At 43.1% G+C, this 20000-nt stretch overlaps 1 protein-coding gene across 1 annotated transcript in view; it reads right to left on the bottom strand.

Annotated features, from left to right (window-relative positions):
• The window catches only part of ubtd2 (ubiquitin domain containing 2), a 393205-nt gene that overhangs the window by 30696 nt on the left and 342509 nt on the right, over positions 1-20000 (bottom strand). The window lies entirely within an intron of this gene.

Here is a 20000-nt window from a genome sequence, read left to right on the forward strand (position 1 = left end):
AGAACAAAGGGACACAGCTGTAGATGAGCATGTTATACTCATGTAAGCATCCTTAACATGTCAACTTCCAAGTACAGTATATGTTTCAAATGTTAGTTTGAGCTTTTAAATTCTAAATTTAATTCTAAATCTAAAAACTATTAATTTCTATATAATTTCTGTCCAGTGAAGCGTGCCTGTCCTAACGGGTTTTACGTCTTCTACACAATCTATTCCTGCCTTCAGATGCAGCTGCAACATTACACCCGGATGAATAGGGGCCTGCCCTGGCCCCTGGTCACTATCTTTAGGACTGTCCTAGAGAGACTTTAGTGTAATTTGACACATGTGCGTGCATGCATGTATAGTATACAGACACATACGCATGCACGTGCGCACGCACACACACACACACACACAGCAGGGGGTTGCAATAGGTCATTTTACACCGGCACGGTCTGGAATTACAATTATTTGTCGTTGATAGGGGACAAAACAGCCTACGCTGTCCATGTGAAAATCACTTAGTCAGCTCTTTTACACGTACAATGTACTGTAGTATGACTAGAATGAGGGAAAAGAGCTACGAATGTCTTTCCTCAAAAAAGAAATTTCCACCACATTTGAGGACAAATTTTCAATACATCAAGGACAATTGATCAAAATGTGTTGTTTACATTCAGCTTTCCCAATGTGGTGTTTCAATTCCTTTTACACGAGTACAAGATCTCCACTGTGCTGCTCCTTACACCCAACTGGAAAGAAAGGCCATGGGTCACAAAATTCAGAATGGTACATCCTGCAAACTGCCCGATAGTTACATTATATCTTGTGTACAAATTTTGACCTGAGGGCGGCACTAGTACAGGAAAGGTTATGGGGTTACTCATTAGGGCTCATCCTCCAGGGAGATTGACAGGCCACGGAGTCACCAAAATCAGAGATCCAAATTACAAAATAGTTGAAGATAATAGAGTTCCAAAAAAGCCAGGAGACCAAAATATGATGCAAAATACAGGTAGTTCAAATACACATACTTAAAAGCATAAAGGCTTTCAAACACACCATTGCTGCCTTGAAGCGTTTGATACTCAAAACATGTTGCAAAGTGATCTGCATGTATATGTCTTTTTTGCCAGGAAATGTCTCAGCTTCTCTGAGCCATTTAATAGATCAGTGGAGATAGTAAAGGACACTTGGAGATAGTCATGAAAACAGAGACACAGTGACAGTAGGGATGTGACAGCATGTATGTCAACTTGTCAAGTGTGTTTGAAAGGATCTAAAACACTGAAAAGGGTGCATTGAAGACATTAAATTCAGACTCATGCGATCGCCTGTGTGTGTGTATCTTTTTTGTTCATGCTGATAGCAGGCCTATGACCTTAATTCTCTAAGAATTTTCAAATTGGTCAATTACTACCGATTTTGTGAATTAGATCTTCAAAGGTCATTGAATAAGGCTAAGAAAAATCCTCCTGGCTGCAGCTGTGCAGCATTCATAATTTCATATGCCATTCATGCCTATTTCCAACACGGAATACAAGTACAATTCTAATATTATTCCAACACGGAATACAAGTACAATTCTAATATTATTTATTCCAATTATTTGTAGGTAGTGAGAATAGAAGAGTACTGCCGAAGCACACAACCCGCAACACTCCAGGTTAGAGATGAAATCCTTAATGCTCCATGATGTTTCGGCCTATGCGGCCTTCCTCAGCGTTGTGACACCGCTGAGGGAGGCCCACTAGGCACGAAACGCGTATGTTGTCTGCTCGTCAGAGCCGAGGTAAATAAAATCATGTGAAAAGGACATATATTGAGTGCTGGCATTTTCTCCATTCTATTAAGTAGTGAGAATAAAAATCAAGTCATATGATCTTGTGATCCAAATGGGAACGGCGTGCCTCCAATTTGGATCTCGGACGTAATGTGGAACCAATCTTTCTATGTCATATCTAAGATATCTTTGATCTATGACCTGATCAGAGCCCCTTTGACATGAAGTTTAAAATGTATACGGTATGTGGAGAAACTACTGGCCGCATGCATACAAGGTTGGCGCTGATCAGTCCAGTCGTCTGTGAGAATAGCCACACACACACGCGCACAAACGCACGCACGCGCACACACACACACACACACACACACACACACACACACACACACACACACACACACACACACACACACCCTCTCATAGACGGCTAGCCTCTTGCAGAGCCATACACTAAAAATAATAGTTAACACACTGGTAATTATGGTGTTACGATGGTTATTAAAGAACGTAAAACATAATTATTTTCATATATAGTAGATTAAGGCCAAAACAAATTGTGTCAAGTGCGGAGTCCTCATAAAGATAAGGAATCAATCTACTGAATATCAAAACAAATCAAATCAAAATGTCAATTTCCATGAAAGAAAAAAATATGAGAATAAGTTCACTTTCGAAAGCACCGGTGACGTCTAGTGGTTTTTAAACAGCATGAAATTAATTAATGACAAATTAGAAATCCTTTCAAAAGGTTTTATGCTCATGACGACAAGTCAATAGAATTTGTTGCCAGTGTTCTTTTTCCATCTCTGCATAATGTTATTGTGTCCCTAAGTCAGTAGAGGGTGATAGAGAGTCATTTAAAAAAGATGACGGTTAACAGAGGCCAAAGGCAGTGCATGATACTTTACCTAGTCCAAATAATGTGTCTGTGTGTCAGTGTGTGTGTGTGTGTGTGTGTGTGTGTGTGTGTGTGTGTGTGTGTGTGCGTGCGTGCGTGCGACCCGTGCATGCGTGCGTGTCTCTGTCTGTCTGTCTGTCTTTTTGCAGGGCAGCAGGTGGTGGGGTTGGGGGAATGGCTGCTGATATTGGCTCTGCTCTGGAGATGGCCGGATGCCATGTTTTGTGGGGCAGACAGGTAGGTTGGAAAAGGAAGATCATTGACCACAGATATTGATCAGCTCTTCACAGAGTGTTCTTGATTAAACCATTTATCTCTTCCTCTCTTTTCCTCTCGCTATTATCAACGTTCCCCTGTTATCTACCCCTAAACACCTCCTACCCCTCTTTCTCTCTATCAGGTGACACTCCTATGTCCATCCATCTCTTTCATTTTAGCAAGTGGACGCCAAACCAATTGATTTACTATTAACTCTCTGGCCCTATTGTTTTGGCACAAAGCCTCCAGTGCTAGTACACCTGCCCCATTACCTATCAGGTGCTACTTTCAATTGTGTGGCTGTTTGGAGGTGCTCAATTCAATTGTTTTGTCTGTTTGGAAGATGGGCCATGATAGCGTTTACATTGATTCGCAGGTCTCGGTCTATTGGACGATGACCCGGGGAGAGGAGCATGCTGCTTTTAAAGCCATGCTCATCCGGTGGTGTGTGAGAGGCTGATCACACCATGCCTTGATTGTCCTGTCATTGATTTGCCATTAACTGACACGTCAGAGGCCTGCCTCTGCTGTCCCTGTGATCAAAGATAAAGAGAATGTATCGGGGAGACAGGGGATACACAGAGGCACAGAGCATGAAAGGAAACAGACCAACAGAAAGTGAGTGAGAGGCAAGAGACTGAAATATAGATGATTAAAGACAAAGAGAGAGAAAGAGAAGAAGAGGAAGTAAGATGGTCGATTTAACTCTAAGAACATCAAGAAGACATTGACATTGAAAGGCTCGTCTGCTGGAAGACTGCAGTGGATGCCTCCAAGAAAATCACTGGGCCGGCCACTCAATTGATTTTCTTGTCATTTCCTCAAATCTTTGCTTTCCTCTCTGTCACCAATGCCATGTGCAAGTTTGTAGTGTACACGCACGCACACACACACGCATGCAGCCATGCACGTACTCATTCACGCACGCGCACACACACACACACACACACACACACACACACACACACACACACACACACACACACACACACACACACACACACACACACACACACACACGGTGTAATAAGACGGAAAGGAAGAAAAAAAAACCTGCATAATATACAAAACTGATAGATATAGCAATATAGAAACATACTGCAGTAACTGCACATTGCTCTTCTTTTGGTGACCATGCACGAATGTTTGTAATTAGAAGATTGAATTGATTAAAAAGGAAATGACTTCCATGGCTTCATCTGTCCTCCAGGCTGTTTCTCAACCTGTTCCACGCATGACAGTAACGCTTTTAATCAGTACCAGATTTAGTCAGCACATATGAGTATTCATTAAAGAATGTCTTTGTCTAAGGGAAAGCAGACTCCTTTATATATGCAGTGAGGTCCTATATCTCCAGTAGGCTATTCATTCTCTGTTCAGTTCATGAGAAGGACAGATCAGGGACCGTAATGCATACCTTGTCTCAGACCAAACCAGGTGAGTAGATTAATGAAAATGCCTATGCCAACTCTAATCAGCCCCCCCAATTTGACCCACTGATTCCAAAAACATAAAATAAAGGATGCAGACGGTTTTAGGAAATAACTATTTGTTTGCATGGCCAAGTAGAGCTATCTCTACTAAGGGTGGGCCTTCATTCAGTTGATAATACCACTCTGCAAGCAAGTGCAGGCAGCTCAGAGAACAAGATGACAACATGGTAGTGTCTGGTGGCATAAAGCAGTATATGTGCATAGAAATCAAGTTTTCAAGATAATTTATTGTCGGCAAGTGATACTGTCGTGCAAATGAATTAGGCATAATATGGGTGAGCTGTAGACATGTCACATCTGTTTTAAAATACAATTCCTGGCAAGAATGACTGGCTTGGTGTTTGATGAAGCAAGTCTTGGCGTGTTTGGCGTGTTTCTTAAGTTACATACCTTGTGTTACTGGTGTAAGGTGTTCTGTTCACTGCTTCAATGTGATTGAATTTGTGCCTTCACTTGTTTGAAGGATCATTGCTGGAAAATCATGCCGCATCTATTTTTAAAGAGGTCCTAAACATTCCTATAGTTAAACTGCTGCAACACAACAATTGTGTAAATTGTAACCAAATGTAATACTTACTGTACATACAGTAGCAGTCGCTACTGTATGTACAGTAAGTATTACATGATTAAATGATACAAATGAATGTGAACAAATTAAGTTCAACATGGGATGTCAAGACTTTGGAGCCCACTGGGGTCTTCTTTTTTACCATCACTTTCAGTCCTGTATAATGATGCTGTTCTTACCACAGTGGTCAAATTAAAATAGCTCCCTGTATGAGTTCACCATGGACATGCATACACACAAACTATGGTACCTGTTGGTATGGTATCCAGTACCACCAGATGGCTTGGAGCACCACAAGAAGCAACCCAAATTACATGCTACTTTAGTTTAGTGATTTGAGTCTGGCTTATTAGCCAGGCAACTTTAGACCTGGTCTAGCAAACACAGAAGATTCGGATCATTCTAAAAGACTTAAAGAGGGTAAATCTAACTTGTTGTGAACACATTTTAATCAGCAGTAGAGACTGCAACAATAGAAAGCCGTGCTGGAATTTAAGTAAACCTCTGATTGTGGATCTTGCTAGTGAAACCTTTGCTGACCTGACTGTTCCACCTTTGCAATTAGAGACCAGCTCAGTGGCATTGGGGTTTGAGTGTCCGCCCTGATCGGGAGGTTGGGGATTCTGCCTCAAGCTATGGAAACAGGAGATAGGCTCCTGGCCTACATGGGGCACATGGCAACTCACTACTTGCCAGGGGATACTTAGAGGCATTACCCGGATTAAGTGGTTTGGATGTTAATCAAAAGGCTGTAGACTGTGTTTAACTGCCTCAATCAGACTCATTCAACTCACGAAACCTGAGCATCCTTGACCTGAAGCCTAAATCCACATACAGTACTGCATCTCACTCCCTCTGCTCTGTTCTAGCTGTGTCCTGATAGAATAAGATGTCTATACGGGACCGTACCTATGTTCCCTCAGCTCTATGTTCCCTCAGCCTACGACAACCTACCTCCTCCCTCACCCTAACCCTAACCTCCCCCGGGGCAGACACCTAAACCTAACCGCAACCCTCTCCCGACCCGCAGCGCACCCCCGGGGCAGACACCTAAACCTAACCGCTAACCCTCTCCCGACCCGCAGCGCACCTCGGGGCTGAGGGAACATAGAGCTGAGGGAACATAGGTATGACCCCGTCTATACAACCAGACGCCGCCGACTTGAAGGGTGTTCTTTTTCCACTTCTCCCATTACCCTTCTTCCTTGCATTTAGTTCTAAAATAAATTAACTATTGTTTAGTTCCTGTTTCAGAATCCTCTTGTTTGTGTGTGTGTGTTGAGGAGGTGGCCTGTATGGCACATGATCATATATTGTACACAATGTACAGGGTATGTCAAAGAACTGTTTTTGTATGTCCAGCTTGTAAACACAAACATTGTAAACACAAACATTATCCTAACACAAACATTAAATACCACATATAATATCACAACTGATCGAACTGCCTTATCACTGATCTCTTTAAAGGACGCCTTCACCACTTTTCAACCTATCTTCATATAATTGGTCCTCACTAATTGTCCATAGCCATTTTCTGAACTGTCCATAGCCATCCTATGGCTATGGACAGAACCTGTCTGAGAAACCTGTCTGCCAGTAATGGACATAAACGGACATAGCCGTCATCACACATGTGATGAGGTCAGCACATTTTGGGCACATTTTGGGCAAATTTAGCCCAAGGAGTGATGTGCTAAACTAATGCTTGGAATGCATTCAGAATCATGAAAAACCCCTAGTTTGACACGTCATGCTACTTAAAGTATAATGAAATTCAGAACATATTATGCCATATATTGATTGTTGATGGTACTCAGCAACTGTCAAATATTTACCTAGGGTGGTTGAATAGAAACCAATGTGGGATATGTTAGTAGACAGACACCCATTACAAACACATTAGTGAAGAAACTTCTTGGTAAGAAATGTATTTCCAGATTGTATTAATATCCCCTGACTAATACTGTGTCCTCTGACAGAGAAATAGAGAATAGATAGATAAATAGAGAAATAAAGGTAGAGAGGGGAGGGGGAGGATAAGGTCTAGCATTATTACGTAGTTTTTGAGTGGTGCAACCACTCCTACAACCAGGAATGTCTGTGTGTATCATGTATCAGTCGCGTATCAGTCAAGAGCACGAGTGGTGTGCACATGCGGAACGAGAGAAGTATGTGACATGGCTGCCACCTGCTGGACGCAAATCGAACTTCTGACTGTCTAGGTTCATTGATATCCATAATAAAGCTAATCTGACGGAGCAGAGAGAGAGAGAGAGGGGGGGGGGGGGGGGGTGGGGGAGAGGGGAGCTGCACCACTCGGTTCAAACAGGTGTGATTTTTATCCAATGCTTGAATTGTAGCCTTGTTTGATAAATGATACAATTTCGACATAAAATGGGAACCTCCAAATCCTCCCTGGACTTGTTTGAAGGTCGACACAGTACATCTTTTTCAAATAGGTCAGCCACTGATTGTACCTTGATTGTACCAGGTGTGAACAATCCTCCTGCATTCTTGGAGGGAAGTCATTATTATCTTAACCGGTTCAAACTAAAATTAAGCATCTGTGTAATTTGTAATTTTTAACCATGCATACACTTTAACCATATTTTATACTTTGGCGATTAAAAAATAGCAGATATACAATATCATAATTCTTTGATGGACTTTTCTTAGCAAAAGACGTGTCCACTTTTGTTGAGGAGGTCAGAGGAGTTGTAAAAAGTGTAAGTTTTAAACAGCCAACAAAGAGTAATGACTGTGATAGTTTTGTATAGATAGCCCTGCTATCTATTGTCTTGAATCAACTCCTAATATTTTCCAAATGAGCATTTGCGCCTGTCGTAGACATGCGCAGAGCAAGTTCAGTCAGGGAACCTCAGTCAGCGCGCCGGCCGTTAATTGGGCCACCGCAGCATCAAGCTCTCATCCACATGATTCACTCAGCCAATCACACGCTCACCCAATCTCTCATACCGGCTACTTGAACCAGAGGTTTTGCAGTCCTCTGCCTTCTTGCTTGCTTACACTGCTGTTGTATCAACGTGCTGTTGTCATACAACCTGCGCTCAACTTAGCTTGCTTTAGCCTACTGCCGTTGTATCAGCGTGCCGCTGTCATACAAACTGCGCTCATTCTGCTTACTTATACTGCTGTTGTATCAGCGTGCTGCTGTCATACATCCTGCACTCATTCTGCTGCTGCTATACTGTATACTCGTGCTGCTGTATACAAGTGCTCAATTCTACTACTGCTGCTAATGTCACCAGTTCGCCACTGCTGTGGCGTCTGGGCGATTAGGCTATGCACTAAACGTTGCTTTCATACAATTCTGGTAAGTCAGTGAGTTTAATTGGTTGGAAGAACGTGCACTGCTTTTGTTCACCGACGGAAATAAGTTGAAGCTGCTGCTTAAATGTTCTCTTCTGTTGCTTTTATCGTTGTGCCTCGATCACACCGAGATCGCGTTAGCCAATGCATTTCACGTCGGGTCCTGTCCTGCTCACAACACTATAGTCAAGGAAGCATCTTACCTGCCGTCTGCTCTGCTTTCCGCCGTTCTTCACATGTAAATCCAGGCAAAGTTTATAATCAGTTTTATGACGGTGGTCACGCTTGGTGCGCATTCTTGTCTCGGCTGCTTCTAGTCAATATGTGGACGTAATATAGATTCAAGGCAACGGGATTAAAAGCATACATTCGTCCACAGTGTAGAGTAGGAGAGTGGCGACACGCTTTGTATAGTTCCAACATTGTTCCTTTGGCTGGAAGTTGGAACTATCCCTTGAGATAGAACGAGCACTTCCGCATTCCATTGTTGCCAAGTGAGTCAACACTAATGTCGCCACTATTACTAGATTACTCGGGAGTATGTCCGCATCGCGTCTGTCAGGCATGTTAATTGCCACGTCTGCACATTATAACAGTCAACGTTGTTTAAACCCGCGGTTCATTTGAGGCACCCTCAAATTTATATGATGATAAACTTATTTGACGTTGTTGTTTTCATAATGATTCAAGATAGTTTGTGGCTTGTTTTCGTTGACCCAGCTGCTTGTCTCCTCCATATTGAAGGGTCTGCCGTCCACTAGGGGCAGTATATCTTTAGCTTTCCTGTTCTGTAGAGTGTAGAAGAGAGCCGTCTTGTTTGTTGTCAGTTTCATGTTCACATTCAGAGATGCATGTTGTGTTGTTTGGAGGTTCTTCACCTAATACTTGTAAGTTTGTTTGTGTTATGCATATATATGGAACTATGATATAGTTTGCCTCTTTCTTTTATTTACATTATGTAAGTAAATGTTTGCTTGTACATTTTCTTATGTTAATTAGCCTGCTTATTTTAGTTAATGTTTTTCTATTATTGTTTGTTTGTACTGCAGCGTATTTTTCTTCACATATGGCAACACAAGTTCTCTGATCAGAATGAAACGTCCAATGCAGCATCAGTTGGAAGTAAATGGAGTTGACCAGAGCAACTGAGAGAGCAGTGAGGTTGCTCTTGGTTGCATAGGCCCACACGGCACCTGGGTCCCAATGAATATTTCAGTGTGAATTGTACCGTATCATGCACCTAGCGTTGGGCAGAGCCATGCTGGATATTATTATTTTTATTTTGTCTGGAGGAATCAATATCATGCCATTGATTCATGCTAACTATCTATAAACTAATTGATCCTGCTGTTCAAATAAATGATTTACCTGGCTATAAGGTGCATGCTTGCACATTCAGGAATCTCTATTTTTTAGTAGGCCTATTATGAGGTATTTAGGATGCTAATTGATAGTGGGTGCCCCACTGGCCCCAGTGCGGGAGCGCACTCGTCCATTTGTTTGCATTGCACCACAGTGCGCTATTTCCGAACGCGCCCATTGTGGCAGTGGGTGCTTCAGGCCTCAAGCACCCCCGACTCGACGCCTATGCCTATGCTTGGAGAAATAGGCGGCATGAGTTACAGCAAAGCCATCTAATAGAGTTACGATGAGCAGGCAGAAACCGAGCACTGTTCATGCAGCCTGAAAGGCGGACAAGTGGAGTTTCGAATACATTGTTTTCAACGAGGGCAGTGCAAATAAGAAGCTATTTAGGCATGTGTGCAACATGACATGTTTTAAAATGTGTTAAAAGTATTATTCAGGACGACTAAAGTCTCTGTAATGTGTTTGTCATACGATTACTACAAACAATCTAAAATAAGGGATTTAAGAATACTAAAGCTGGGCTGTTGCCTGGGTCAGGCATTTCTGCCTACTTCTGTCCTTCTACCCATTTGTAGAAGAAGAGCCGCGCCATTGAACTGGCCCCATGAAGTGAACTGAGTTTCGTAACTCTGTCTTACTCTATGGGTCTGTTTTACAGGTAAGTACTTATGGTGCGCCAGGGAAGTGTTTAACATTAAATAAAACGCACAGTCTGTCTTTAAAGACAGGAATTGGCTCATTGGCATTGCTAACATTTCTGCTATGCTTAGCCCAGGAACAGAGGCGTGGTGTTTTTCCTATGCTCAGCCAGGAAAAGAGGTATGGCGTTACCACGCTGCTAACACTGCTGCTAAATGATTGATTTGAATTCTATCAGTGTTACGGCTTAGATGATGCTACACTGTGACTGAAGCTAATTTGCCTTAACGTCAACTTTAGCTATATCCATGTAATTTTAAAGCGATTCATAGCTGTTCTCATGCTGCTTCTGTCTCCATTTCCTGAGCGACAGCCCTTTATACTGATGAGATGAACCTTGGATGCTGGGAAGGTCCTCCCTGTGGGTTGCCGCATACAGTCTTCATCGCAGCTGCAGCCATTATCGGATAGGCTCACATTGGTGGTATACGTGTATCTGCTGCTACTGAAACCATGAGGCAGGTCATCAGTTAATCAATCCGCATCTTCACCTAGGCTGCTTTTGTTCTATTAATTCTATATTCACATGCAGTCGCTCAGCCACCTAAGTAGTTTTCGGTTGAAACATCTGTATCCTTGATATGTTTACATGGACGCAGCTCCATCTACGGTCTTGGGGGAAGAGTATGAAGGGAGATGGGTTGCAGATAAATGGCTGAATTTAATACTTGCCGGCAGATGCAAGTCTTCCGTGTTATTTGGGCTACCTTATAAGCAGCGGTAGCATGCTTTTGGTCGGATAAAACCTGGAATGGGAAACGGATCAGTCATAATGAAGGAATCAGCATCACCCATCAATAAGGACGCTCCTCTGTTCCATCTATCGACACGTTACTCAGTGGTATAACTTGGACCTGTGTCATGGATTATTTCATTCTAAGAGCTGTTCTAATTCCAGGTTTGTCAACATAGAGATGCTTGTCCTGTTTAATTTCATGTTCTAGCTCAGAGGCCATGCTGATGGTTTCGAAGCTGCCTGGTAACCTTAAATCAAACCATGGTAAATTATTCCTGCCTTCTCTTAATGCAGCTGCAAGCTCATGAGGTTACAGTATGTTGCAGGGTCCTATTCATCTTTCCAAGTTGCTTTCTGTGTATCCTATCATAGTAGTGCTTTTAGTTAATTGTTTTAAATCTCAAAGGCATTATAACTGGCATTCAGCTTTACTCCAGATCTTCAGTGAGTAATCTACTGGCATCCTATAATATATATATATTATTTTTTATACTTTCTATGTGGTGAATCCTATGCATGATATTTCCACTTCTGACTTTGCTTGGATGCCCACCATTAAATCACTCAAAACAACTAATTTCATTAAGGTATATCTGTGACAGCAACTAACACTGGTCTTTGTCCTTTCTCTTCCATGCCTCGTTTTCTGCCATGATGTCCATCCGCAATGTCATGAGCCCCTATTCATGATGGATTCCGGGAAGCCATGGCTGGTCCTGCAAAAGCTGCTTCTTCTGTGTCAAGGCTGTGGGCTGCCTCCTAATCGCTACACGTCACACTCTTTAAACTGTATTTGCATATTACTGTGGCAGAACTCGCAGCATTGCCGCATCATGATCATGCATGCGATCATGTTGCAAGCTAAAACTTGAAGCTCCAGGTGGTAGACTACTGGGTACTGATTTCAGATATTAATGATAATGATAGAATGTCCCTTTCGGTGATCCTGGTTGGGTTGGGTTATTTGTGCAGTGGGTCATGTTGGTTTGCAGCGCGCAGCGAACCAGGACACCGTTTAGGACTCCTGAATTTCAGGGATCAACAGGCGCTGTACTGTTGAACACATTGACCTAGCCATCACATAATGCTAGAACAGGCGCTGTACTGTCGAACAGGCGCTGTACTGTCCAACACATTGACTAGTCATCACATTAGGCTAGCATGACCTATGTCTGATCCATGTCCTATGACCCTTGTCGCTGCGCGGAATGGATATCGGTATGGTCTTCCTGTTACAGGAAACAACAGGTGCTCTGTTGTACACATGTATAGCTTAGGGTTGGTGATGATCTGCTTTTTGGGGGTTTCGGATGTTTTGCGCTGTTGGGGGATTCAGAGTCCCTATGGTTGGGACTGATGCGCTTGACCTGAGTACCTAAAAGCAGATCCAATACATCGCCAAACCATAATAAATATATTGCATTGATTATCTTATATTCAATAAATATATATTACATCCTCCTTGAGTTGTCTGACTGAAATGAGCATTTGCGCCTGTCGTAGACATGCGCAGAGCAAGTTCAGTCAGGGAACCTCAGTCAGCGCGCCGGCCGTTAATTGGGCCACCGCAGCATCAAGCTCTCATCCACATGATTCACTCAGCCAATCACACGCTCACCCAATCTCTCATACCGGCTACTTGAACCAGAGGTTTTGCAGTCCTCTGCCTTCTTGCTTGCTTACACTGCTGTTGTATCAACGTGCTGTTGTCATACAACCTGCGCTCAACTTAGCTTGCTTTAGCCTACTGCCGTTGTATCAGCGTGCCGCTGTCATACAAACTGCGCTCATTCTGCTTACTTATACTGCTGTTGTATCAGCGTGCTGCTGTCATACATCCTGCACTCATTCTGCTGCTGCTGCTGCTATACTGTATACTCGTGCTGCTGTATACAAGTGCGCTCCCACCTCCACCCCAGCTACCACCTGTCGTTTTGGATCTACTATTTAGGTACGGGGGATTCAGAGTCCCTATGGTTGGGACTGATGCGCTTGACCTGAGTACCTAAAAGCAGATCCAATACATCGCCAAACCATAATAAATATATTGCATTGATTATCTTATATTCAATAAATATATATTACATCCTCCTTGAGTTGTCTGACTGAACTATGTACTTTGGTAGACTGCAGGGAAAGCCATGTGTGGAGATTCACATTGGAGAGCTGCACGAGAGTCATCCAAACAGGCCAACAAGTTGGATGAGGAAGGTGTTGAAATTGCTGTTTGTAGGCATGGCTTCCTTCTCAAAGGTTGGTATTAGTATTTATATAATCCTGATCAGTTCAATAACAAAAAATGTAGATGATTACAGGCCCTTCATTGTACTATGCTCCCTAATATTAATTGCCCCCCCCCCCCCCCCCCCCCTTCGTATATCCAATGTTTCTCCAAAAAGAGTTCCAGAATGCTACTTATTTGGCCATGGATGTGACCTGCCAATATATGTGCCATACCTGGAGAAGGTGTCGGAGAACCTGTGTCATCTTCAACCCCTTCAGCAACAGAAAGATTGCTTGTCAGTGATACATGCGAAAGCACACAATACCAAGTGCGAGGTGATGCTTCTTACATTTTTGTTTTTTGTTTACTAATTTTAATTAGCCACACAACCCAAGTGACCTCAGGATATGCATCACATTTTATCATGCTATTTTCCACACTGTTAAACAACTCCAAACTTCCTGTAGATCCAGTGGAATGCAAGGAACCAGGAGGGTATCGGAACAACGTTGGGAGAAGAAGTAGAGCAGGTCAACAGTTTTCTGTACCGATGTGCTCTGACCACTAAGTATATGACAAAGTCATTTGCATTGACAAAGTCATTTGCATTGACAAAGTCATTTGCATTGACAAAGTCATTTGCATTAAAAATGCAAAACAAAAATACAAACAGCGTATTGAGGACAACTTCAGAGACAACAACTCCCGCACCATGTGGCAAGGCATCAGACACCTCACAGACTACAAACAGATCCCTGGTTCCCCACCCCTGACAGACCCCACCCTCCCAGACCAGCTCAATGCTTTCTTTGCCAGGTTTGAGAACAGCAGCAACGCAGGTCCAGATATTAACATCACAGAGGGTGGACACCAACTGAGTTTTCAGCCATATCAGGTCAAACAGGTCCTCCAGAACATCAACAACAACAAGGCAGCTGGACCCGACGGTGTTCCAGGCCGAGCACTGAAGGCGTGTGCTGGCCAGCTTGCCGCAGTCTTTGCAGACATCTTCAATCTGTCACTCAAGCAAGCGACTGTCCCGACCTGTCTAAAAGCCACTACCATCATTCCTGTCCCCAAAGCCTCAGCCATCACCTGCATGAACGACTACAGGCCGGTCGCTCTCACGCCGGTGATCATGAAATGCTTTGAGAGACTGGTGCTGGCCAACATCAAATCCTGTATCCCCCCCACCCATGATCAACACCAGTTTGCCTACAAGGCTAACAGATCAACCGATGATGCTGTCACATTAGTGCTACATAAGGCTCTCTCTCACCTGGAGAATCTAGAGAGGAACGCTAACATCTATGTCAGGATGTTGTTTGTTGACTTTAGTTCCGCGTTTAATTCCATCAGCCCCTGTAAACTAGTCATTAAACTGCAGACCCTAGGAATACAACCTCACCTCTGTCTGTGGATAAAGGACTTCCTGACCAACAGGCCCCAAAAGGTCAGGCTAGGTCAACACACATCGTCCACTATCACCCTCAACACCGGCGTCCCTCAAGGATGTGTCCTTAGCCCACTCCTCTACTCTCTTTTCACCAGTGACTGTATCTCACACCACAGTTCCAACACTCTAGTCAAGTTTGCAGACGACACAACCATCGTAGGTCTGATAACAAACAACGACGAGGTGGCATACAGAGAGGAGGTCAGTGCACTAGCTGCATGGTGTAAGGACAATGACCTAAACCTGAACTCAAAGAAGACTAAGGAGATAGTCATGGACTTCAGGAGGGCAAAGCCATGTCACAGGGGTCTGAGTATCGGAGGGGAGGAGGTCGAGAGGGTTTCTAGTTTTAAATTTCTTGGAGTGAACATCTCAGAAGACCTGAGCTGGAGCCTTAACACCTCATGTCTGGTCAAGAAGGCCCAGCAATGGCTCTTCTTCCTGAGGAAGCTGAAACGGAATGGACTCCCGCAGAACCTGCTCATCAACTTCTATCGCTCTACCATTGAGAGTATCCTGACCTACGCCTGCACAGCCTGGTACTCCAGCTGCACCGACGTAGAGAGGAAGGACTTACAGCGAGTGGTCAAGACAGCGCAGTGGATCATTGGCTCCCCATTACCACACCTGAGTGACATCTACTCAAGCCGTCTCCACAAGCGAGCCCTAAAGATATCCAAGGACCCCTCACACCCCGGACATCACCTGTTCGAGACCCTTCCATCCGGAAGGCTGAAGGTCATTAAGGCCAGAACCAACCGGCTGTCCAACAGCTTTTTCCCAAAGGCTGTGAAAACACTGCTCAGTTCACATATACGCACGCACACACATGCACACACACGTGCACAGTGAAAACACTGCTTGGTTCGCATAAACGCACACACACTTGCATATGACTGTCCTATCTGGCAAGTGCAATATAGACTATGGGCAAACGCAATATGATATAGTATATATGCAATAGCATATGGGCAAGTGCAATAGTATAATAATATATTCCCCCATGGTCCCCTCCTACTGTTGATGAATTTGCATATGGATTTTATGATTGTGTGGTCCCCTTATTTTATCTTATCATTTTAACAGTGCATTAGAATATTTAATATTTATTAATGGATTGAGATGACTTGACTGGACTATGATGACGGACTAACAGTTTTATGCCATGAAGTTTTAGCCCCCTCAGTGTTTTTTTCGTTGTCTTTGCGTCCTCTCTTGATACTGTTATATGTTGTGCTGCACTAAACAGAATTTTGTTGTATGTCTCATACAGTGACAATAAATATCTTATCTTATCTTATCTTATAAGCTTATTTAACCCCATGCTACCCTGCAAAGTTACACATAAAACATTTTCAACACATTCTTATTTGCATTTGTGTTCTTTAGTAAGAACTGTCTGACATATGCTTACTGTGCATGCAATTGGTTGGAATCTCTGCAAAGAGAATGGCCTACACATTGCTTTGTCTTCCAGATACAAAAGGTTATGTTGATGAAAAAGGTTTAACTATTTCAAGCAGCTACATGTGAAACTTCTAATACTATGACAGGGCAATTTTGCAGACACTAGAGAAGACTTTGGAGGTAGCAGAGAACCTGAAGAAGTTGTTCCATTGTAGCGATGGCATGCTACAACAGTGGGTTCTTGATGTCAAGCAGTGGCCGGGCCAAGACCGGTAAAGAAGAATATTACACAAACACTGTCAGACTCTTTGGCTGTAATGCATATACTTTAGCTGTAGCTTATATGTTATGGTGCAGGGATGGGTATAAGTCATACGTTTGTATGTTGATGCAGAAGGAGCTTGCTGGTATGGTTGGTCAGGGAGGTAATCTGATGACTGACAATGAGTCTATTATCAGAAAACAACAATGTGTGTGATTATTTATTCTTTCTTATAGGAAGTGCAGCGGCCAGTGCTGTGGATGTCCATGGTTTGCAGCTCTCCATTGAAGCACTTTTTGTGAGCATCTGCCAAAAGAAGCATTACATTTACAGACAGAATGGTGTGTATAGTATCTATAGTTTCATCAGGCGCCGCGGCTGGCCAGGGGGAGGCAGTTTAGAGACCAGGATTACAGCATGTTTTTTGTGAGGGTACCTAGGGGTTCTCAACCCATGGGTCGCGACCCCTCGGGGGGGGGGGGGGGGGGGGGGGGGTCGCCAAATTATTTTGGGGGGTCCCCCAGAAAGTGGAAATGAAGAGTTTACATACTACACAGAGTACATGCATAAACCTTCCTTAATGATTATATCTGGTTTCAGTATTTATTTATTGCTTAACCAGTCCACTTTTCAGACACAGGCAGACAGACAGATACAGAGATCTCCAGTGGGACACAGACAGACAGTTAAAACGGGTGTTATGACAACAGGTATTATTAGGTTCCCAAGTTGCATCGTTCCCAAGTAGGCCGGTGTCTAGTATCTATAATGTGATTACACTGTTCATTTTCAAATCGTGCAGTTGAGAACAGCAAGGTGTGCTGTCATCATGCTCATTTGAGCATGGCTGGAGAGCCTATTTCAGATACATGTTGTATCACGATCTTACCATTTTCATTTCAAATGTAAATGAACATAATAGTAAGACAGTAAAAATCGTGCAATGAGTGTGCTGAATACATACTTATTAATGCTTGAAATTTGAATACACCCCCTGATGCATGTCATTCTAATCTTGAACAGACCGGCAACTAGTGCTCTGTCAGTCTGTCATACTGTGGAAGGGAGAGTGACACATTGGATGAGAGAGTGAGTGATTGTTGTACGTGACTGTTTTGAGTACTTCCAAGTAGGTAGATCTGAGGACAAAGGACAATGCACTGAGGAAGTTCAGTACAACTGTTGGCTTGCCAGTAGTTCAGCAAGAATTGCTTCCTCCAATACAGGGGTATAGGCGCCAATAGGCAGACAAACATTTTACCAAAACGTATAGGGTGATCATGGTGCACCAACGACAGGCCACCGGCCCAGACTTTAGGAGGGAAATCATCGGGATGAATATACTGTTGCAAATGTTTTTTATTTATTATGTACTGCATTTCATGAATACATTATCATCCATTTCGGTTACTTGTTTGATAATGTATAGATGCATACGGTAGAATGGACATTCCATTCATTTCAATGCTGTGCTTCTGTATCAAACATGGAATGATGGAAGCGTAAGTGTTCAATCGGAGGGGCCTCCGTGATGCTTTTGTTCTGTCACTGTTGATGGGGGTGGGTATCCATAGCAGTAATACCACCAGCTTCTCCTGTTGGAGACAGTAAACATGTCAGCAGGGCGTATCTGTTCCTTTATGGATTGCAATATATTCTCCTCCCAGACATCTCCCTTGACATCTCGCCATCTACTACATCAGTGAATTATTTAATCTCCAGCCACAGTCGGACAAGATAATACACCACACACCTGAGCCCCTTGCAGCCAAAATGCAATAGAAACCACCAGGCCACCCATAGAAAATTAATGTCTTCAGGTGCTAGTTTTAGGTGAGGAGCTGCTTTGTTGTGGCAATTCAGCCTGACACTGAGACTGAATGCCTAAAGTTTGAATTATTATTTATTGTGTATGTTGCAGAGAATTATATTATTTCAGGCTGTGTATGTATATTGGATGACTCTTGATTCTTAATTGCTTGTTGTCTCCATGGTAGGGAGCAACTATCAGCTGTGGGGTGTGGGGAACATACCAACAGTATGAGGGTTTGTTTAGAGCACCCTGCTTTAGTGCTTTCTCATTGTTTAGATGATATGGTTAATTGATTGAATAATAAGTGATGTATAATAATAATGTGATGAATAATATGTGTTGTCCCTGGACAGTATGATGTACTGGTGTAACTGTGGAATCAATTCAGGGTGGTGTGTTCCAGTGGGAGGGGCTTAGCCTTTATATGTAGGGAGGCCCAAGGTAGGACTGTGGAGGTGGAAGGAGCTAGGGCCACCTGTCCAGTATCACTGTAAATACTTTTGTTTTGGTGAATAAAGATGAACATCATCTCTGCATGAAGGACTGCCTAGGAGTTCATTCTATATATTTTCCCATTTTCCCGGTTTTTCATACTACCCACACTAGGCAAGTTTGACCTCTGCCGGCAGCTCCTACCACGGTTGTTGGAGATTGGGAAGCTTAATTGCTCATGGACATTCCCAGAATCACAGCAGGAATTGTTGAAGGAGGGCAGACCTTCCCGTTATGTCAGTTTTACCACAAATGTAAAAGCTTAGCTGTTATACAGTATGACTGGGATCAGAGAAAATCCTCAGTGTCCCATTCAGGCCTTACGTTGAGAAAAAAAGAAAGAAAAAGCTGTTCTAAATCATGACAATTTTCTGAAAGATTTGAGGCACATTTTTCAATAGCTAAATTATAACATAATGTTTGAAACACCAAAAGGGGTTCCCACCCAAAATGGGTTAACAGATGTTGTTCATTGGTATACACTCTCAGAGGTAAATGAATACTCAGGGTTTTATTGTGCACAGTTGGAATTCATCCACAGGATGAGAGGGTTTTCCTCTTAGTGTGGAAGACTCGCATCCCCACCTCTGAAAATGTGTCAGGAAGTGCGTATGCTCTGTGACAGCTGCAGGCCTTCACAGCAGACAGACACTCCCTGGAGCCAACAAACTTGGTATGCAACACAACTGCACTCATGTGTATCATCTTCTACACAGTAAACTCCTGAGTGTTAATTAATTACACTGCAGTATTGTAAGCATTAGCAGTGACGGATCTTGTTTATTCTCTTTTCTTTTCTTTTTTTTGGGGTACTTTTTCTTCTTCTTTGGATTGTAAAATATACCAAAAAATTTAGCTAATTTCATTTGGATGTGTCTGTCTATTTTCTTTAGTGTTTACTGTGCTCTTTCCTTCCTCTGGTTCTGTCTCCCTCTCCCTCACACACACACATGTCACACACACACACGCGTGCGCGCACGCGTACATTGTGATAGCACACACCCTCTCTTTGATACCCTCCCAACACACACACACACACACACACACACACACACACACACACACACACACACACATTTACACACCTCCCTGCCCACAGACGTCAGACATCGTTGAATAAAGAGACAGTTGAATTGTATACCAGAAATGCGACACCTCTCTATATTTAGCAGCAGTGAAACCCTAGTGCTGTACTTAAATACTTGACTAGGTAGCTATTTGCCTCAAT

The sequence above is a fragment of the Protomyctophum parallelum genome (assembly GCF_964188405.1).
Source record: "Protomyctophum parallelum genome assembly, chromosome: 1".
Taxonomy (NCBI): domain Eukaryota; kingdom Metazoa; phylum Chordata; class Actinopteri; order Myctophiformes; family Myctophidae; genus Protomyctophum; species Protomyctophum parallelum.